The sequence below is a fragment of the Gorilla gorilla genome, chromosome 2 (genome assembly GCF_029281585.2).
Source record: "Gorilla gorilla gorilla isolate KB3781 chromosome 2, NHGRI_mGorGor1-v2.1_pri, whole genome shotgun sequence".
Taxonomy (NCBI): domain Eukaryota; kingdom Metazoa; phylum Chordata; class Mammalia; order Primates; family Hominidae; genus Gorilla; species Gorilla gorilla.
The window spans coordinates 13,347,823-13,366,150 of NC_086017.1; the positions used below are offsets into that span (position 1 = coordinate 13,347,823).

The window sequence follows — 18,328 nt, forward strand, 5'->3', positions numbered from 1 at the left end:
GGAAAAATGTGATGCTGGTCTTTTAAATCCTCTGTGAGTCACTTCAGATAGAAGGGAGGGGCTTGCAACAATAGGAGTTGCAACAACCATGGTCTCCCACCTCTCTGTCTGCACCTCTGCGATTAAAAGCAATAATCAGCAATCAGAACACTGATATTTGGAAGATAAGGCCCTTCTTTGTACACCCTGTCTCTTATGAGCTGTGTACAAATTACTCCAAAAATATGTGCAAACTGCCTGTCAATGGGGTGAGAGATGCATAACTGTAACCATTCTAAGGACTAAAATCAATTGAAATTAACTACACTTTATTTCCCAAGCCTTCCCCTAGAAATTGCAAACTTTCAATAGACTTCAGAATTCCACAATAGTTACATCATCAGACGGATTCTGCCACTGCAATTATTGCCTGGGCAAGGGAGACAATTGCCCAGTGCTTCCTATTCTGCCATCTTTCCCGAATTCTCTTTTGTCCAATTTTTAATTTTTTTTAATTTTTCATTGTCAATAGATGCAAATTTACATATAAAAATACTCATTTTATTAATAGTTGATTAAAAATAGTCTAAAAGTTGTTGTTTGGGAGTATGTGGAAAAATAGGGTCCCCCCCAACGGTTAAAAATTAAGTACAAACATTTTTAGAAGGCAATTTGATGAATGTGCTAACATTTTTTTAAAACATGGGCATAATGCATGGATCCATGAATTCCTTTTCTATGGCTCAATCTGATGGAATAACTTACACAAGTATAAATGATATATAGATTAAAACTACTTACTGAAAGTAGTTTTATTTATAATATTGCAAACAAGACAACAATCTATACATTCATCAAACAGAGATTGGAAAATAAAACATATTTGTAAAATGGGATACTGGGAACTATTACAGAGTAAATCTGTGGTCCTGATCTAAAAGAATGTATGTATGTATCTTTTAATTAAAGCAAGAAAGTAGTTACAGAATGATGTAAAACCTTTTTGTCATCTCTATATACATATTCACACATATCTATTTGCAAGTGTACATATATATTACATATGCAAATATATTTTACATGCAAAAAATTCCTGAAAGTAGATTACCTAGCTTCTAACATTTAAAATTTTTATTCGTGCTTTTGAATTTTTGAAGAGTATACATTACTTTTATCATTAAAAACTATTAGTTCCCTTCCTTATAGTTACATAATAATACAATTAACATTTGCTTATAATATTTTGCAGGTCAAATACTAAGTGCTAAAAGTGTCATCTTATTGAATCTCAGCATTATGCTGTCAGGTGCATTTTGTTGTGATCCGCATTTTACATTTGAGAAAAGGAAGCTTGGAGCAGTTCTCTGCTTTCCCCGTGGTTGTGTGGGCAGTCAGCTGTGGAGCCAGCAGGATCCGAGTTTAAGGCCCGGCTCTGGCACTCGTTGCTAATTGAAAATATGCCTTTATCATTACTCATGTTAAGTAGGTAGCATGACCTTAGTAGATTAACACTGACAGATTTTCTTCTCATATGATTGGAATGCCTAATTTTTTGTGTTTTGTGGTTTTCCCCTTACAAGAGAATGGAAGAAAGTCCTGAAAAACATTCTGGCATTTAAAAAAAAGATCTGAAATGTTCATATTTTTCAAAAACTTAAGTTTTCAAATAAGATAATTCTCAAATCCAGGGCCATCAATGTTGCATCTTCCAACAGAAGATAGATAATTACTTAGGGTTTCTGGAAAATGCTGAGAAATATCTAGGAGTTAAAACACTGTTTTCAGTCCCAAATCTTCTGAACTACATTCCGGAAATCACTGTGCTTCTGCAATTTCGGAATCAGCATACATATCCTCAATGCTCTGATTCATTTGTGGAAATATCAATTAGTCCTAAGATATTTCTTTTATTTTTGAAAACTCAACCTCAAAGGTATGGGAATAATTCCTGCATACGAACATGGCAAGGATTCTGGCTTAAAAGAAATCTTCAGAGATGAATGACTTCTGGAAGCTGATTCAAAGCTTCAGGTGGACAAGCATGCATATTCAAGGGCTTCATTAAAGACTATCGCTTCGTTTTATCATCTGGTACTAACTCACAAAGACGTAAATGACTTTCCCAACAGGCTTCTGGCTAGTTTCTCAGAGCTTCAGCCCTTTTCTCTTTGGGGCCAAGACTACCTCTGTTTCCACCTGGAGTTATCATAGCAGAAGGACATGGGGTAGTATGCCCAGAGTGCCTTGAGCCACTTAAGCAATGGAGCTATTCCAGGACGGCAAGTTTACTTGTTGTTACATGATACAAAACTCTTTTAATAAGAAACTATAGGAAAACATATCATGCAGCAGAATGACTACCCTAATAAGATTCTCCAGGGGTTTGACACCCTTACCTATGTATGAAGATGATGGAATGTCACTATTTGAGAACTTCTCCACTGTACCATATTCAACTCAGTATATATTACATAATGGACACTTTATTTGTGAGCCAGCCTGGTTTAGGGTCTCCAGGGCATTCTAACTAATGCCCCGTTAAAACAAACTAGATGCCTATACACTGATTTGACAAGGCTAGTTACGAAGTCTTAAACAAAAATTTATTTTTCCACTACATATTACCATGAATCAAATTCCTAGCCCAACCAAAACCTGAATCCATGCATGTAGACAAGAACCACAAGTTCAAATGAGACAATGAAAACAGTTAACATGTCAAGGTGATGGAACTGTGGGGGTGGGTTTCCTTTCTTTATCATTTGATATAAATAGAAATCAAGAGAAAAAAGTGCGCTCTGTAAAATTACCTACTTTGGGTAAGGGGTTTGAAGAAAGCAACATTGTACACAGACACTTTAGCAAGGCTTAGAATAGCTATTTTAGAGTTTAGAAGAAATGATAGAGATTATCTAGGTCATCACTGTCATCCTGCTGATGAAGTTGAGTGACTCTTTTAAGATCATACAGCTCATGAAAGAGCAGGAAATAAAACCAGCTCCTGACTGACTCCAAATCTGTTGTTCTTCTCCCTGTACATTCCTGCCCTAGCTGGTAGCATGCTGCTATAAAGAACCTTTGTCATAGATACCTAGGAGGAGGCAAGTAAAGGGACGATACACACAGAGCAGGGAAATAAAATCCTACCAAAGAAAACTTGAACCATTTGATGATTTTATTTAGACTGCCTCAGGTGAGAAACTGAGGCTCTTTGGTTTCTGAGTCCTGGAAAAAAAAATTTGTAACATTATCACACATGGAATCAGAGATCTTAGAGAGCATGTGATCTGACTCTTCTTAGACCTAGGAAACTGAGTACCAAAGAGCGGAGACATACTTAATTAGGGTCACACTGCAACTTGGATGAAGAGAGAGGACTCAAGTCCAGTAGCCTAATTCTCAGATGATGGATTTTTTTCCATGGTATCATGTTCTCTCTTCTCCATACAGATGTATTAAAATAAAAAATAATGACAACAAAATGCCCCAAACCTACAATGGGCCAAAGAACAGCTCCAAATGTTAATAGGGTTTCCTCTTAAAAACCAATCAGCAACTATTGGGAAGGATAACTGACTTTATAAATGTCTGCTCCAAAGCAGTGAAAATGTTCTCAGGAGAATAAATAGCATCCATTTCTAAGGCTTAATCTACTCCTCAATCAATTCTCATCTACTGTGCTCCTGGGAAAACTGGATTACATGGATATTTGGTGCAAAATCAGTTCACGAACTCTGGATAACTTTCTCCCTTAATATTTTACTTTTGAGTTCCTGGATGCTCATTTTCTACTGTCAGAAAAACTAGAGCCTTCAGACATTGATTGGGCTTAGAACAGTTTTTCAGGATTATTATTCCTAGAAGACATAAGTGATCAATATTGATGGATAATGTTATTACTGGTTGTTTTAATAGGAAAAAAGGATAAAAACAAAAGAGTTAGCAAACTGGACTTCTCAGCTTCTCTTAGTAGATGACTTCATATACTGTGGTCACTCTTATGCCTTGATAAATCTATGCTCAGACTGGAGATCATGATAAGCTGGCCTGCTTAATGGGCTTCACAGAGACCATGAAATAGAAACCCTGGCATGCAGAAACTTCATGATCAAGCTAATGGAGACATTATTGATGAAAATGCATGACTGTCTCCTGAACAGCAGGGCCAATGAATGCACAGTTATTTATTTCCAGAAAACTCTGAGACATAATTTTGCAGGAAGTTTTCCTAAAATTAAGTTTTTAGAGTTCCAGAGACCTGCATTCAAATCCCAGCTCTGCCATTTTTCTACGAATATAGCTTACAGACTCTGAATAGGTAAGCTCCCTCAATTGTAAAATGTGAATGCTAGTGCCATCTTTCATTTTATTAAAATATTTTGAATACATATTATATATTCATGATACAAAATATATGTGGTACAAGAGTATCCAGTGAAACACATTATTCTTCCCTCCACTGATAGCCACAAAATGCTTCTCCCTGGTACAATGCCTGTTACCTAATTCATGAGTTCTCTTCTACAAATATTCCATGCATTTATAAACACACACATTTACACCCATACATATTTTAAAATTACATCTGAGTACTTATTTTTAGGGTTGCCAATTAGGCAAGTACATAAAGTTTGTAAAGCATCCAGTCCCTAATCATATTATTAGTGGGTTTTTCAAAGTATTTTAAAGAATCATTTACAATATACAATGTTTGCTAGTGCTCAAATTCTAGGAGCAGTAGCTGGAAGGAGGCCATTACCCACTGAGGAAAAAGAACTTCTGACATATCACTCAGCTGACACACTGTAAGGCATCCATGATGCCGGCCATCTGTTTCTTTTTCTTCCACTGCCAGAGTATCATAAATTATCTTCTGTAGCAATCAAGTTCTACCCCTTTCTGTAGCAAGTGTCTAGGGTGGAAGAAACACATCAAGCTAAACAAAGTTGGAGACATCCAACTGTCTAGGTCACCCTATTGATGGAAATAGTTGCAAAGGAAGTTGAGGTGAATCTTGGAAGCCAAACTGGATTTCTTAAGAACTTTAAATGAAGCCGCACCATTGAATTCAACTTAAAAGAATCTCTTGAAACATGCAAAGACAAGAATATAGTCTTAAAACTATTACATATTAGAGTTGGAAGGTCTCTACACATAGAAAGCACTATTGTTCCTTATTCTCACCTTTCCTATGTTCATGTCCCTTGACATGATTTTCCATTTTTCCCCCTAGAGGCAGAATCCACCTCTTTGATTCTAGTCTTAACCACATGGCATGCTTTGGTCAAAAGAATGTAGGTGAAAGGGACAGTGACACAGTTTTGAGCTCAGACATTAATGGTTATTGAATGTTTCTACCCACTCATTTGCACTTTCTGCCCTCACCATGAGCAGATTCCCCCTTGTGTTACCCAGTGGCCCAAGAAGGATGAAAATCACATTGAGCATCAGAACTGGATCCTACCTAGAACACAGACATGTCAAGGCTAGATCAGCTGAACCCCAGTCAATGTGCAAATTTGTGAGTTAGGATGATGATAATTTAAGTCAGAAAATTTGATGTGGCTTGCCATATAGGATTATCATGGCTACAGCTGATTATAACTCTCCTAAAGGGGAAGGAATGTTTCTATGTTTCAGCTTAGCATAGTGACAAGTGCATAATAAACACTTATATTTGTTGCATTGTATTGAACCTAATGCAGCAGCTTATTCTCAAATGAAGATCCTTCTGGGTTTACAGAGGACTGACTTATTGTCTAAGGAGTATTATACAGTTAAGCAGCAGGAAATGTAGAATTGGATTTCCCTATCCCCCAAGCTAGGGGACAATGACCTTCAAAAGCAGGGCTTCTCAACCTTTTCACTATTGACATTTGGGGCCATCTCTAATCTCTACACACTAGATCCCAGATATGTAAAAACCAAAAATGTCTCCAGACATTGCCAGATATACCAAGTAGAGCAAAATTGTCCATAGTTGGGAACCAATGAACAACTACAACGCTTTCGACTAGATAATTTTTAACTGCTAAAACATATGCTTAAAAGAATGCAGACTGGATAAAATATAAGGGTAACTGATATCTTACTTATATAAGTTTTGTTACGAGTATTTAAGACACTGGAAATCATAGTTATGAGTTAACTAAAGACCAACTTGGAACCTAAATTAACCACCTTCATCAACTACAGAGTGGAGCACAAGACAATTCTTTGTAGTTAAAACGATTTTAGAAATAGAATTTTAGATGCTCATTCTCATGGATCCATTCTGTCTTCCTGGTATTCTGGTCATTTTTACCATTTTCCTTATTACACCTCAGAAAAAAAGTCTACAGGGCCAGGCCAGGGAATAAGAAAATCCCTTTTCTTTGTTAAGATTTTCCTAATTCTTGATCAAGACTTGAAAGCTCTCTTGGCTCATTCATCCCTACCGGCTATCTGATGGCACTGACTTCCACCCAGCATTGGGGCTGCACTTACCTCGGCATACGATGGAACTCATTAGCTTATCATATACATTTCTTATCCTATTAGTCACTGATACCTTCTGTAACAGTGCTTCTTCTATCTACCCATTAGAATTTCGAGGACTGCTTACATAACACACAGATGCTTAGCCTCACCCCAGACCATTTAAATTTAACTTCCTGGAAATAAAGCTGAACACTAGTCATTTAAAAAAAAATCCCCGTGTAATTTCATTGTGCAGGCAGGATTGACAACTACTGTTTTAAAACATATGTCATATGAGGTCACATTTAGTTAAAGAACCAACCACATCAAGAACACTGAAAGCTCTTACCATGACCCATAAGAGTCCTACAAGATCTAGTCCCTGGCTATCCCTCTTTCATCTCTAACCACTTCCCCAACCCTCTCTGCTCAGCCACACTGGTCTCCCTGTTACCCGTGACATGCTTCAAGTAGGACCTTTGTCTCAGGATCTCTGCTTTTTACATCTCTTGTCCTAGAATATTCTTTCCCAGATGTTCACGTGGTCCAAAACCTGACCTTGTGCCCAGGTGATTCCTCAGATACCCATTCCCCAAGATGCTTTCCCTGACCTCTCTACAGAAAAGAGCACCTTTTTCTCTGCAACCTCACCAGCATCTGTTGTTTCTTGCCTTTTTAATAATCACCATTCTCACTGGCATGAGATGGTGTCTCATTCTGGTTTCTATTTGCATTTCTCTGATGATCAGTGGGAAGGTGAATTAGTTCAACCACTATGGAACACAGCGTGGTGATTCCTCAAAGATCTAGAAGGAGAAATACCATTTGACCCAGCAATCCCATTACTGGGTATATACCCAGAGAAATATAAATCATTCTATTACAAAGATACATGCATGCGTATGTTCATTGTGGCACTATTCACAATAGCAAATACATGGAATCAACAAAAATGCCCATCAATGATAGACTGGATAAGGAAAATGTGGTACATATACACCATAGAATACTATGCAGCCATAAAAAGGAATGAGATCATGTCTTGTGCAGGAACATGGATGGAGTTGGAAGCCATTATCCTCAGCAAACTAAGGCAGGAACAGAAAACCAAATACTGCGTGTTCTCACTTGTAAGTGGGAGCTGAACAATGAGAACACATGCACACAGGGAGGGGAGCAACACATACTGGGGCCTGTCAGGGGTGGGGTTGGGGGAGGGAGAGCATTGGGAAAAATATCTAATGCAAGCTGGGCTTATTACCTAGGTGATGGGTTGATAGGCGCAGCAAACCACCATGGCACACGTTTACCCACGTAACAAACCTGCACATCCTACATATGTACCCCAGAACTTAAAATTATAATTAAAAGAAAAGAGCACCTTTTAACTCCCTACCCCCCAAGCTTTGCTGTGTTTCTTCAGGGCACTTATTAAAATATGACTTAGATACATGTGTATATTTGTTCATTTTCTCCCTCCTCATGAAGGCAGGGACTGAACATGTTTTGGTTCACTTCAATACACCCAGCATCTGTATCAGTGCCCAGAATCTAGAAAGAACTCATAAAACATTTGCTGAAAGATTTTAACAAGAACTTTAAAATATGTTTATGTTTATTCCAATTCAGGCACTGGATTAGGTGCTTTATAACATGATTACCTCATTTCTTCTTCAGGGGAAGTCTCGTTTTTCTTAATTAAGAAACTTGAGGAAAGAAAAGTTAAGAAAAACACACAAAGTCAAATACATAATAAGTTCCAACATCATAATTAGAACCTAGGATTTTTTCATTCCCACACTCGTTTTTCCCTCTAACACAACAGCCCTTTGACTTAGGTTCTTTTCTTGGATAGAGTATAGAGGGGGAAAACTCAGGGCGCTGGGCAACTTGGGTTTGTAATGGCCACCATAAAGCTCTGACTGTGAGCAAAACAATGACTATTCTTTGACCCTAGTTTTCTTGCCTGTAAAATAATTGGTTTGAACAACATCATATTTAAGAACCCTGCGGAGCTTGAGAATTCTACTGTAGACAAGTCTGGACTTGTTCTATGTGGCCATAGACTGCAGAACCACCAGGGAAAAGATGACAAAGATCCACATTCAGGTCAACATGAAAATTCCATTTCTAACAAATGCAGCTTTCTGAAAGGTGGCCAGGCTTCCATGAGGGGTGGTCAGTCTCTATAGCTGTGAGGTTCAATCTCGTCTTCAGGGAATAGCCTGAAGAGCCTTCTTCCTTGCATTGGGGTTGAACTTGAAAACTTCTGAGTTCCCTACAGATTTTGTGATATTTTATTTTTCATAGACACTATGTTTGTTAAATAATTATGATTCTGCTTTGCCGGCCTGTCACAGCATAGAGAAACGACCTATCTCTGTCTTGTCCTGAAATATAGGCCTCAGCAAACAATATGGAGTCATGGACCACAGGCATCCTGTGTTCTGCCATTGCAGGGAGGTAATTACCACAATGCTCCTTCATTCCATACTCTTCCTGGGCCAATCAGCTTCCCTCACGGGGAGAGGGCAGCCAATCAGCATTCAGATACTCCGAAGAGCAAACTGACAGCTTGGATCCCAGCAGCTGGTTTGATTATCCCCTTAGAGAGAGTGTAGAGTTGAAGTCTCTCATGGAAGATAAGTCAAGATGGGAGAAGATTCCAAGTTGTTTATTTATAAGTGAGAGCTTCATCTTCAAACAGCTTTGAGAGGAAGCCTGTCACTAAGGACTGAACTGAATTTTCCATTCCAAGACTTAATTCTCTTTAGGGCTTAACAGTCTTTCCTGCTGCTGCTATTTCCAGAAATAACCAAAATGCCTACAGAGTGATGTCAATGGCACCAGTGATCAGATAACAGCCTGCACTGTGAAGTAACAGATGAAGCTTTTCTGTTAAATCTAAAACAAACTGCAGAAACCCTGAATACTTTTCTTTTGAATCAGCATGAAATGGACCATATATATATAAAACTTATTCTCTAATTTTGCCTTGAATTGTTATTCTTTGGGCTAGGGTTTATAACCTCTTCGAGTCTACTCGAAAGTGGTGACATTTAAATGATGATGTCTTCTGTTCTCCAGAAATGCTGTTAGAAGCAAACTACAGCTTCAAAGAATTATTTCCCAAAGGCAAAATTGCTGCTGACACTATTTAAGAAATACTACTTGGGTTTGGCTCAGCACGGTTAAGTAGACACAAAGGAAGGGAATGTTTACCCAGCTCCAAAGGGACAGAAGGAAAGAGTACATCAGCACAGTTTTGTCTGTGGAATTCAGAGCACAGGTTGGGGCTTAGTATCAAAAATCTCATCCATGCATCAGTTCTTCAATCTGCCTTCTCTATTACTTTCCATAACTCTAATAAAGAGAGGAAATTTAGTCGCATGTCACATGATGTCTTGCCACACTTATATTGCTATCATTTCCTTTCTGAACCATTAAGCAAGTATTTTGACTTTTCCTCCTCTGGATGTATTAGTTTTCCTGTGCTGCTGTAACAGACCACCATATACTTAGTGGCTTAAAACAATACAAATTTACAATCTCGTAGTTCTGTAGATCAGAAGTTGGTATGACTCTCACCAGGCTAAAACCAACAGGCTGGCAGGGCTGTGTTTCATTTTAGAGGGTCTAGGGGAGAATCTGTTTCCTTGCTCATTTAGGTTATAGGCAGAATTCATTTCCTTTCAATGTAGGACTGGGGTCTCTATCTTCTTAATGACTGACAACTGAGGTCCATTCCCAGCTTGCAGAAGTTGCCTATGTGTCTTGGCTTGTTACCCCTTCTTGCACATGCAAAGCCAGCAATGGCTGGTAGATCTGTTGTAACCTGGATTATGAGAATACTACTAAGGTAGTACTTGCATTGGATTAGAGGACCCTCTAGGGAAAAAGGAGACTTTAAGACAGGGAGACTTCATTACCACTGGCAGTAAAAGGCCCTTAATTTACAAGAGCTAGTCAAATAGTCCTTGTGGAAACTCTAGGATTTGCAGTACAGATGTGTCTCAGGTCAAGGTCAGATCTATCCTATTTCAGTCTAGGCAGAAGTGCAATAAAAATAGAATAAATATGGGAGTTTATAAAAAGCTACATTCAGCTAGATCTTTACAACCTATTTTTATGCCATATGTATATTAGCATTATCAGGAGAAATGCACTTTTAAATATAACATTATTTGTGAACACTAAAAGCTTTCATCAAAATATTTCCAATGACTTTGGAAATTTGTTGGTAAGGAGAAATATATGAACTATATTTGAACCTGAAGTTAACTTTATTTGCATTTCCATTTTCTTGTTTTACTCAACAAAGCGTTCCAGAGTTTCCAGCAAATGCCTTGTCATTATTGATTTTGAAGTAGGAAATGAATGTTTAAAAACTATAATTCTGGAAGAATAGTATATGTATATATGTGTGTGTATATATATATATATACACACACACACATACACACACACAGGGAGAGGGAGAGATGGACAAACTATACATAGGCCATATAGTATATGTATATATATATTCTAGATGCTGAGACTAATGCAAAGCTATCGATTCAGATTAGATTAAAACATAGGATATTAGTATGTATCTGTCCTTTAAGTTTCAATTTTGTCCAGTACATTGAACTTAAACTTACCTTGCCTTGAAACAAACTAAAGGAAATAAAGATGAGTCCCCTATGAGGCTTACATTGACCACTGCGAAAAGAGCAGGGTTCCCACTCCTTCACATGTTGAGGGCCCTAGACTCTTAGACTGAGATTCATAAATTGTTAAATAGACAGTGCCTTAGAAATCACACAGTTGGACCCATTTGTTTTCTATTGTAACACACAGCTCTTTTCCATTCCTATTTTGCATCACTTATTCTACACTAAGGAGGACAACTATCAATGATTAATGAACTTCAAAGATATTCATTAGGCTATATTTTCTAGGGTATAGAGCTTTGGCAGAAACAGTTTATAATCTTACAGTTCTATACATCAGAAGTTAGTATGAATCTCACCAGGCTAAATCCAAAGTGCTGGCAGGGCTGTGTTTTATTTTAGAGGGTCCAGGGGAGAATGTGTTTCCTTGCTCATAAGCTTTGGTGGGGGAAAGTCTTTTGGGGCATTTTCATTCATGAGGTTGGAGTAAAAAACCAACTGAGCTTGCCCAGCCCTGCTCTCTTGTTCTCCTGTGGCAAGATTAGAAAGCTATACTCCTGCTTTGGAGTTGTTTAGATCTGAGAAGACTTAGGGACTAGGAGAGTCTCAACGTTGGGAAATATTCCGAGCTCTTGGTCTCCTTCTCTTGGGTTTGTTTTGTCTTATAGAAAGATGTGGTCTTCCTAGAAGAATGACCCTAGAAGGATTATTCCTTGACACTAGAGTGGCAGAACCACAAGATCGAGCAACAACGTGAACTTGGGGGATGGCTACCTGCCGGCTCCTTATACTTGCTTTGCTTCCAGGCTGGGCCAGCCTTTAGTGTGTTTATTACTCGGGATACTCCAGAGAAGTAAAATAGTGGGAATGAATGCACCTCCTTGTGGGTCATACATTGTATCTCACTTTTAGGGGCCTGCTGGGACTTAAGTCTAGTTACAGGTCTGGAACCAAAGAAAGGCAGGTCCTGAGGAGAATCAGTATTGTCTTGCATGGCAGATTCCTGAGGAGAGACAGTTTTCTCAGGCAATGCAGGGTAAACCTCCTCAGGCAAGTTAGAAAGGCTATACAACTGGGATTAGGGCCACTTCTGCTGGGGGTGGGGAGGGATATTCTGCCTGGGGTGGAGAATCCCTTGTCATGCTGACCTCATCACTCCATTTAAAATTATTTCAAAATTTTTCTTGATGATTTCTCAATAAATTCAACAGACCCTTTGAAAACATCCCTCCTATACTTAGTGGTACAGAAAACAACCGGCCAACGCTCTTTCTTGATAATTTCTGTCTTTGACAGCACCGGTAAAGAACTGAGGGGCTTGATGTCCCGGGCTTGATCACATTCTTCCCACATGTACCCATTTCAGCTTATGGGAACCCATTATTTCCCATCAATGCCCTCACTTTAAACAGTCAACACCCTGTCAGGCTGTGAGTTAACTTATACTGTAATTAAACCAGTTGCAGGATGAGGTTCTGCATTAGATTTTCAGCAATTTCAGCCCTGTGGATACAGGAGAAAACTGTCTCCTTCAGGACACACATAGAAGATCTTAGGTCTTTTATGCAGCACTTAAACTGGAAATTCAAATTCCTGAGCTCATCTTTATCTGTCACCACTTTGTCTAGTGACATTAGCAATAATCAACCAGTGTCACTGTTTCATTTATTTTCCAAAAATGTTGAAAAGTATCATATAGGGTCATATAGCTCCTTGCTTCTTTTAAGTGATTGATTAGGAATAAGAATATTTTACTTATCTCTGTAAAAGTTAAGGCCATGGGATATCGTTTTTCTATTACTGGAAATAGAATCATTGGCATCTTTAAATCTAATCAGATTAAAGAGCCAATTCCAAAAACACCAGAATCAATTCAGAAAAACTTATCTATAAAATTCTGTTTCTCTAGAATCATTTTTGGTACCAAAATCTTTTTTAGTCAGGGTTCTCCAGAGAAACGGAACTAGTACCAGATACATATCACCCTTCCTTTGACATTAAGCTTCATTTTACAAATGTAGAAACTGAGATTCAGAAATACAAGTTCATTTATTGATAGTCACCTTGCTGGCTCAAGGCAGAGCTAGCAATAGGGCTCAGAGAGACATTATGTACTGCTCTTCTCTTCATACACTGTTGAATGAAGAAATCATTGAATAGACTTCAATTACTTGGCATGTCTAGGAAATAGGTATTTCTGTTTAACTAAGGAACAGATAATTTAGTAAGTAGTATGACCCAGTCCTCTGATGCCAATGCTCAGTCTTGGAACCAAAATAACTTTTGGGAGCACCTAACCAGGTTGGGAGATCTCTCATCCCTGTGCTTTCAGAAACATAGCCAACCATGAATCTTCAGTCTAGAAAGGAGACCATCCACCCATCATCGTATCAGTACACTTGAAAGACTCCTCACAAAGGCAGCTGCTGACAACTTTAGCTAAGCAGAATAAGTCCAGGCAGGAAAATTAAAAAATCTTTTCCCCAAACTTCCTAAAACAGAAAAGAAAAAGCTCCAGTAATGCAATAGAAATAATAGCTGTTTCCAAAATATCATTTTGATGCAAAACTAAGAGCTAGAAAAGGATCAGAAAAGTAAGAATTGGCCCATGTTTATGAAACTAATAACTGAGAGAAAATGTGAACTTCTAAATAGCTCTGGAGCCTTCAGCTGGCTAACCAAGCTAAGAGTAAAATAAGGCTGTTATGAAAAATCATAAAACCTGCTCGAGCTGAATGCTCAGCAAATGGGTTAAAAATTTTGTTGGCCAAAGCTGTCCTCCTGTCACCAAGGCTTTGGGTTTTGTTTGCTAGAGGCCCCACAGTTAGTGATTTTACATTTATAAAGCAGAGAGATCACTGAATTTAGGCTCCAATAGACAAGAATTTATAAACTGGTCTTATCCAGCCACAGGGCCTTTGCACAGAAAATATATCTCTTCCTGAATGTGTACATGTCTCCTACCCATTTTGGCCTAAACGCACGTGTAACTCCAGAAAGATGATGACAACCTCCTTATAAAAATAGCTTCCCTCTATCGCACACCCCATCCTGTGATCTTCTGTTTTCTTCATAGCATCACATCAGTTACTCATGGGTGTCTGGGATTGAATTTGTTGCTTACTGTATACAAGTCCCTTAACATCTCTTGACTTCCCTTAGTTTTCTCATCAGAAATAATGTAACATTTCCTACTGGACAAAGTTCTTGCAAGGATTGGATGATCACGTGTGTGTTAAGCACTTATACCTGTTATGGGAATAAAGTGAGAACTCAAAAGACTTAGCTGTTTCTATTGTCATAATCTGAAATTCTTTCTTTTTTGTCTTTTTTTTTTTTTTTTTTTTTCTGAGATGGAGTCTCGCTCCATCACCCAGGCTGGAGTGCAGTGGCGCGATCTCGGCTCACTGCAAGCTCCACCTTCTGGGTTCACACCATTCTCCTGCCTCAGCCTCCTGAGTAGGTGGGACTACAGGCGCCCACCACTATGCCTGGCTCATTTTTTGCATTTTTAGTAGGGATGGGGTTTCACTGTGTTAGCCAGGATGGTCTTGATCTCCCGACCTTGTGATCCACCCGCCTCGGCCTCCCAAAGTGCTGGGATTACAGGCGTGAGCCACAGTGCCCGGCCCCTTGAAATTCTTTCTAAATTTACTTTATGATATTAATCTCCCCTGCCTACTCCCATACCAATTACAGTAGGAGAAGTTGGACAGGACTGTTCTTCTTCACAAATGTATCCCCTGCCCCTAGAGCAGTGTCTGGCACATCACAGGTACTCAAAGGATTTGCTGAATGAATCAATCACTAACCAAGGGTAAATCTCGAATTATTTGAGCCTCAGTTTTACCATCTATAAAAGAGAGATAATGGCTCCCAATCCGTAGGTTATGAAGATCAAATGAGATTTATAACCCTGTTTCTCCAGCTGGAATATATGTGCCCCAGGGAATAATTTGGAATACCAAAAGTATGTAAAGTTAAATTAAACACATAGCATAGTTCATCAGAGGTTTGATTTTGCCAGAAGATTCAGGGGAAACAACAGTTTAGAATTTTTATACTTCTAATAGGATACTTTTTAATTATTAACTTGTTATTTTGCTCTTTCTGTATTTTTTCCTCTGCTCCACTATAAGAGGACAGTTTAGCATTTTTATCCTTTTCCCTGAGGGGCATGTGTATTGCTGGGTGAAAGTAGCATTTTGCTTTTGTTCTCAAAAAAAAGGAATGCTGAGTGTGATTATGTTAACTTTAAGGGATTAGAGGGGAAGAAGAAAGAGCTGAATGCCTAGGGAAAGAGGACAGATGTGAGGAGGGAAGAAAGGTTTCCCCCACGAAATGAAAGGAATTCTTTTTGATGGGGTGAAGACAGTTAAGGAATAGAGGCTTATAAAGAATAACTGATACCAGAGAGACTCCCCAAGGTGGAAAATATAAGATTTTGGGACCTTTAGACAGCTCCAAGAGACATGGAGCCTCAATCATGATTGAGACTAAATTTCCCAACAGCCAGGCAAACTAGGCACTCAGAGGAGTTGCAAACTAGTTTAGAGAAATAAATGTGTCATTTCTTATGAAGTTGGAGAATAAAAAATCACTCTGGTATGTTGCCTTGCAAGGCTTAGTCAAATTCTTGCACAATTGGCAAAATACTGTTTTCCATGCCAGCTCACTTTTCTGTTTAATGATTTTAGCTTTTTAGGTTCAGGGGTTACATGTGCAAGTTTGTCACCTGAGTATATTGCAAGATTCTGAGGTGTGGAGTACAACCGATTTTGTCACCCCAGTACTGAAGACAGTACCCTACAGTTTTTCAGCCCTTGCCCTTCCTCCTCCCTCCCTACTCCAGTATTTCCCAGTTTCTATTGTTTCCATCTTTATGTCCACGAGTACACAATGTTTAGCTCTCACTTCTAAGTGAGAACATGCAGCATTTGGTTTTCTGTTCCCATGTTAATTTGCTTAGAATAATGGCCTCCAGCTATATCCATGTTGCTTCAAAGGACATATTGTTCTTTTTTATGGCTGTGTAATATTCCATGTGTATAGGTAGCACATTTTCTTTATCCAGTCCACCATTGATGGGCATCTAGGTTAATGGCATGTCTTTACTACTGTGAATATTGCTGTGATGAACATGCAAATGCATGTGTGTTTTTGGTAAAGCAACTTATTTTATTTTGGATATATACTCAGTAATGGGATTGCTGGGTCAAAGAGTAGTTCTAGGTTCTTTGAGAAATCTGCAAACTGCTTTCTACGTGGCTGAACACTACCACCAACAGTGTATATGCATTGCCGTTTCTCCTCAGCCTCACCAGTATCTGCTGTTTGACTTTTTAATGATAGCTATTCTGACTGATGTGAGATGGTATCTCTTTGTAGTTTTGATTTGCATTTCCTTGATGATTAGTGATGTGGGGCATTTTTCCACGTTTATTGGCAGATTGTATGTCTTCTTCTGAGAAGTGTCTATTCATGTATTTTATTTATTTTTAAAGGGGCTATTTGTTTTGTGCTTGTTCAGTTGTTATGTTCCTTATAGATTCTGGATATTGGTTCCTTGTTGGATGCATAGTTTGCGAGTATCTTCTCCCATCCTGTAGGTTTTCTCCTTATGATGTTGATAGTTTCTTCTGATGTGCAGAAGCTCTTGAGTTCAATTAGGTCCTACTTGTCAATTTTTGCTTTTGTTGCAATTGCTTTTGAGGCGAGCCCACTTTTTGTTGTTCTTGTGAGTGTGTGCATGAGGAAGAACATGCACAAACCCAAAGAACCAGAAAGTTAATGTGCAGTGACTGTTGAGAAAATACAATTTAGAGTTCAAGGCAGCCAGTGGCCTTAGCCCCAACAGCATATCGTAATGAACAAGACAAGCCAATTCCTTGAAGACAGATTAAGCTGATATCAATGGCAGTGACAGACTACAGGTATTCCCCCAGAGTGGCCACTTTTGATTTCTTGATACCCACAAACTAGTTTGACATGTATTCTCACTGCATGAACCAGACCCTTTACGTAAATTTATAAAAAATTTGTAGCATTCCTGGTAAAATAAGGCCTTTACCCTTTACCATCTCTCTTCATTGAACAATTCCTTTGAGTCAACAGAGGTTGATGACAATAGAGACCCCCTTCAATCTATCTCTTGAAATTGCACATAGAATGTCTACCAGAACCTGAAGATATTGTGCTTGACCACTTACGGACAGCTTTTTGGGGCATCTCTCATCAGTATAATTGCTACGATTTGAATGTGTGCGCTGCCCCCCACAAAATTCTGGTGTTGCCAATATGATAGTTTCAAGAGGTGGGACCATGAAGAGATAGTGAGGTCATGAGGGCTTCTTAAATGGGATTAAGGTCCTTATAAAAGAGGTCTCTTGGCTGGGTGCAGTTGCTCATGCCTGTAATTCCAGCACTTTGGGAGGCCGAGGTGGGTGGATCACGAGGACAGGTGTTCAAAGACCAGCCTGATCGACATGATGAAACCCCATCTCTACTAAAAATATAAAAATCAGCCAGGCATGGTGGTGCATGCCAGTGATCCCAGCTACTCAGGAGGCTGAGGCAGGAGAATCGCTTGAACCTGGGAGGCGGAGGTTACAGTGAGCCGAGATCACACCACTGCACTCCAGCCTGGGTGACAGAGTGAGACTCCGTCTCAAAAAAAAAAAAAAAAAAAAAAAAAAAGGTCTCTTTCAGTGTTCTGTCTCTTGCCCATCCATCCCTGCCATGTAAGGACATAGTGATCCTCCCCTCTAGAGGATGTAGTCCTCACTAGGCAACTGAACTTGATCTCGGACTTCTCAACCAAGAACTGTGAGAAAATAAATTGGTGTTCTTTATAAATTACCCAATCTCATATTCTGTTATAGGAGCATAGAGAAAGATAGCAACAAGATTTGAAGACTGGAACTTGCCAGTGAAGTTTATGAGACACACACCTCATTTTATTCCACTTCTTTTTATTGCACTTTACAGATATTGTGTTTTTTTTTTTTTAACCAGTTGAAGGTCTGTGGCAGCTTTGCACTAAGCAAGCCTATCAGTGCCAGTTTTCCAACAGCATGTGCTCACTTCATGGCTCTATGTCACATTTTGGTAATTCTTGCAATATTTCAAATGTTTTCATTATTATATATGTTATGATGATCTGTGATCAGTGGTCTTTGAAGTTACTATTGTAATTGTTTTGGGATGCCATGAATCACGCTCACATAAGACAACAA

General features: G+C 38.8%; 1 long non-coding RNA gene across 1 annotated transcript; it reads left to right on the top strand.

The window, feature by feature from the left end:
* Positions 1–8,461: 8,461 nt before the first annotated feature.
* LOC129532540 (uncharacterized) lies at positions 8,462–9,426 on the top strand. The gene is made up of 2 exons (XR_008678296.2): positions 8,462–8,547; positions 8,840–9,426. It is a non-coding gene; the product is annotated as an uncharacterized lncRNA (long non-coding RNA).
* Positions 9,427–18,328: the final 8,902 nt, after the last annotated feature.